General features: G+C 46.3%; 1 protein-coding gene across 2 annotated transcripts in view; it reads left to right on the forward strand.

Annotated features, from left to right (window-relative positions):
• Positions 1-2,194: 2,194 nt before the first annotated feature.
• Positions 2,195-4,643, forward strand: part of Psd4 (pleckstrin and Sec7 domain containing 4) — a 38,696-nt gene continuing 36,247 nt past the window's right edge. The window contains exon 1 of one of the 2 annotated variants that reach the window (XM_010639484.3): positions 2,195-2,246. The gene's annotated coding sequence lies outside the window, so the exon portion shown is untranslated. Of the gene's footprint in view, positions 2,247-2,272; positions 2,428-4,643 lie in introns of those variants that run through there. The other variant, XM_010639483.3, reaches the window with a different exon arrangement.

The following is a 4,643-nucleotide window of genomic DNA, read 5'->3' on the forward strand; positions in this document are numbered from 1 at the left end:
AAGCCCAAAGCAACAAGGCCAAGTGATCATAGATGAAATCTTGGAAATTGTGAGCCAAAATAAAAATTTCTTTCTTATAGATTGTTTTTCTTTTTCTTTTGGTACCGGGGATTGAACTTGGGTCCCTGCGCTTGCAAGGCAGGTGGCAGAGCCACTGAGCTAAATCCCCTGCCCTCTTATAGATTATTTTTCTCATGTCCTCTGTCAAACGAACACAGGGCACGACTAGTGTCAGGTTTTACCAGAACATGTGGAGGAGTACGTCATAGGAAAGGAGCCCAATAGTAGGAAGTGCTGATCTTATTTAGTGGCCAATGGAAAACCTGCTCAGCCCTCACTCTGGAGGGCAAAGATTGAGGTGTCTCTTCATTCCAGGGTAATAAAGATAAGAGACAATCCTCACTGGAGCAGATTTATTTTTATTCCATTTGATACTGATTATATAAAATGGTTATAAAATTTTTCCTGAAATTCTTGATCTCTTGACCCATTATGTCCTATTTTCCCTTGTAGATTCTTTATCATATTTATCATAGTTTTGCTTTTAACTTCTTATCCCTTAATTACTCATTTCATTTGACAGTTGTTGGCTGTCTTTTTACTCTCATTTATGATCCACATTGTCTGATTCTTTGAATGTCTAGTAATTTTGTTGTAGGGTAAACAATGTAAATGACTCATTTTAAATGCTCTGAATTCTGTTATTATTTACCTCTGAAGAGGGTCAAGCTCTGTTCTAACAGGAAATTAAATCACTGGAAGCTCATGTTGGTTTTGTATTTTGGATGGATTGCTTTTAGTTTCATTCCTAATTCTAGGGTGTCACTGCTCATACTGGGATGCAGACTTTCTTCCTTATGTATGGCTGTTACAGGGCTTCAGTGGAAAGGCCAAAGAGTTTCCCAAGTCCCTCAAAAATGGCAAGGCTTAAACTCCATTCCCTAGCAGTCTAAACTAAGGATGCAAATCTTTGCTCACTGTTCCCCCCCCCTTGGGTTATTTGAACTCCTGTCCCATGTGTGTGTGTTCAGGAGTCCACTGAGGATTGTAAAGACTTTTGTGTGCACATGTTGGGCCTCTCCCCTTTGTGATGTCTTCACTTCTAGGATTTTTCCCTTCCTGGAAGCTCCCTCTGCCTCCAGCATCTTTATATCAATGACATCCCTGCTGTCTGGTCTGTAGGCTTCAGCTTTTGGTATTTTGGTTCATCCTTCTGTTCCACAGTGCCTAGCCAGTGCCTGCATACCTTCAGCAACTGCACAGTGAATATTCATAGAGTGAACAGATAAAAATGACTAACCTAGCACCAGGTCCCTATTTTAACAAGGCACGGTGGCAGCCTTGCCCAGTGATTTGGAGCTCAGTCTCTAGGTTCTGTCTCACTGAGTGAGTTCAGTTAGGTTACTTAGCTGCTCTGTGCCTCAGTTTCCTCTTTGGGAGAAAAGTTTCCTATTTCATAGGGTTGCTGTGAGGATCAAAAGTGTTAAGACAGAGGGATGGAGAGCTTAGCACCTAGCATGCAGCATTCAACAAATATTAGATGAACACGAATATCAGAGAACACGAGATCAGCTCACTTTAGGCATTTAAGAGATGGACTTTTTCAAGTTACTACTTTCTGGGGGGCTAAAATTTTACTGAGTCTACAGAAAATACAGAATCACTTAAATCAGGTTTTCACATATGGTGCTTTACATAGTTAACAGAAATATTGAAGCTGGAGAGTGTCACCGTGTGGATACTGAAAAATAAGAGTTTCTGCCAACCAGTGTCTGAGAATGTTTGCGAAAATACATTCAAGTCAAAACTACTTGCCAGCATGCCACCAATCTCCAAATGAATTGGCAAAAGTTCACCACTATAAGTCATCAGTTCCAGACAGCTGCAATTCTGAACTCAAGGAATTCATTTCTTTTTTTCTTGTAACTGGTCAGTAAATGGTAAATAAGTTGGGCACGTCTCTGGCTCTGGACTCATTTTTGAGGTTATGAGCTGGAAAAATAAAGCAGCGAGGGACAGGGGTGCCAGCGTCTCGGGAGCGCGCAGGCGGGCGCAGGGATTGCAGGAGGTGCCCGGCTCCCAGGCCGCGCGCCGAGGTTTTGTCTGAGTTCTCATTTACTTCATGCCCCAGTTTTCAACTTTCTCTGCTTCCTTCAGAGAATTCTCAGATCCACAGGCATAAGATGGCAGAACTGTGGGGCGCCCGGGCGGGCGGGAGGCCGGAGCCGGAGGCCGGCGGGAAAGGGGTAAGGGCACGTTGGGGAAGGCAGGGCTTGGGGCTGAGCCTGAGATGTCTCCCCTCACCCCGCTGACTGTGACAGAGCTGTCTGTGAGCACCTGTGGAGCTGCTGTCGGGCCGGGACGCTGAGGACTGTGGGCCTAGAGTTGGGAAGAAGCAGGAGACCCTAAGAACCGCCTAACCAGATGGTGCGGACTGGGGCAGTCGGGGAGGCTTGGCTGAGTCCCACTGGGAGAGTGAATGTGGTGGCTTGGCAGGCTCCTGCAGCCGGGGCGGTGGGTTTGCACCAAGCCCGGCCGCCGCAGAGCAGGGAGCCCGTGAAGTTATCAGTATCAGAGCCAGGGAACGCTGAGGGCTGGTTCGCACGACCAGCTAGGCCCTGCTTGGTGTGAGCTGGTGAGCTGCACCCTAGAACTTCCCTGGGTGTGGAGATCCAAGCCCCCTACCCCCGCGCCCCCGTTGAGTGCACGCCCCTCTCCTTGGCCCTTCTAGGTGTGTTTGGCCAGAAAGCATCAGGCATTCCTGGGAAGGTAGACAGGGTCTGCTCAGCTGATAAATCCCACCCTTTTCTGGCTCTAGAATTGAATCTAGCTTTGTCCTCTCCGTAGAATGAGGAGGGAACCGGGGGTGAGCATGGATTTTACCAGGCCACACGATGGATTTTGCTGCCCTGGTGGGGTGCTCACAGACCTGTGTCTGTGGCCTGTGTGTCTGGGTCAGGAGGCCAGCATCACAGAAGTCCTGGAATCTCTAGGTCCACCTGCCCTTGAACCTCATTAGTCAGGCTCCTCCCCCGGCCCAGCGCTGATTAAATGTAATTAGCATTTAATTGGATGTCTGTGAGCCCCTTTGCAGGAGAAACATGCCAAGGTCAAGTTTAGACAGCATGGGATGCTGTGATTCATTCTTTTCTTCCTGACACTGCATTTCCATATGTGGAGGGTGTTAGGAAGAGTCATTTCTTCCTTAATTTATTCAACAGATAGTTACCTAGTGCCAATCACAGTCAGGCATGCAGGCACCCAGAATACACAGCTCTCATTTACATAGGGGTTGTAGGAGAGAAAAAATAATCAAATGAGCAGACGAATTACACCATTTCAGAGAATGCTGTGTGCTATGAAAACAAGAACAAAAATGATGAAACAAATAAGGGAAATTGGCCCTTATCAAGAAAGGGTTGTAGTCAGACGTGTGTGTGTGTGTGTGTGTGTGTGTGTGTGTGTGTGTGTGTTTGGTTGCTTTTCTGTTTGTTTTTTAGTACTGGAATAGAACCAAGGCCCTTACACTGAGCTATATCCCCAGACTTTTGTTTTTTATTTTGAGACAGGATCTCTCTAAATTGATAAGTGCTCAGATGGGGTTCAAACTTGCTATTTTCCTGCCTTGGGTTCCCAGAGTTGTGGGACTATTGGAAATATGCACCATCACGCCTGGTGCAAGAGGACTTGCTAAGTGAGGTGGGGGAACTGGTTCCATTTTCAAACCCTGAAAATCTGGGGGCCAGGAGAGAGGCAGGAAGTTATATATATAAGCATACTATAAGGGTTCTGTGAATGTGATAATGATTTCTTGTTGGGAGGCTTAAATCAGAGGCATAGATCTGTGTCTCCTGGGAGAATTGCTTTGTTGTCTCTCTCACTCATTCATTTCTTCATTCAACAAACATTTATTGATGGCCTGTATGTTCCAGATACTATTCCAGGTTTTAAAGGCACATATTAGACAAGATAGTCCTTCTCCACGTGGGCCTTATTTTCTGGTAGGGAGAAATGGACAATAAGCAATACTGTTAATGTCAAGTCAGATAAACACTGGGAAGAAAAAGCAGCTGGAGTTTTGATGGTGACGGGGACTGCTGTGTTCTCTAGAGTAATCAGCACAGGCCTGGAGGAGATGACATTTGAGCAGAGACCTGAAAGAGGACATGTACTGTCAGGAAGAAGATTCCAGCCAAAGGTTAACATTGAGTACAAAGGCCCTGAGACATGAGCAAGGCATGAGCATGGAATTTGCTGGAGGAAGAGTGGGGCAAAAGCTGGTGTATGGCCCTGGGAGGGAGCGAGTATCTTGGAGGATCCCCAGGTGAATGTTGGGTTGGGTCTGATTGCTAGAGGTGGTCACCAGAGATAGAGAGTATATTTTCTGTGGCAGAGACATCACTCGCTTTTCTTATACTCATATCTATATGTCAGGCAATGACTTGTAGGCCTACAAAGAGGTCTAAAGTTGGAGGTAGATCCCAAGGTTTTCAAATCAATAAAGACCCTGGGTAGGGGCCAGGGAGGGATTTAGCTCAGTAGTGCCTCCACTGGCCTCACAAGCATAAGGGCCTGAGTTTAATCCCCAATACCAAAACACACACACACACACACACACACACACACACACACACACACACACA

This window comes from Fukomys damarensis, unplaced genomic scaffold (genome assembly GCF_012274545.1).
Source record: "Fukomys damarensis isolate Sample0158 unplaced genomic scaffold, DMR_v1.0_HiC HiC_scaffold_9, whole genome shotgun sequence".
Classification (NCBI taxonomy): domain Eukaryota; kingdom Metazoa; phylum Chordata; class Mammalia; order Rodentia; family Bathyergidae; genus Fukomys; species Fukomys damarensis.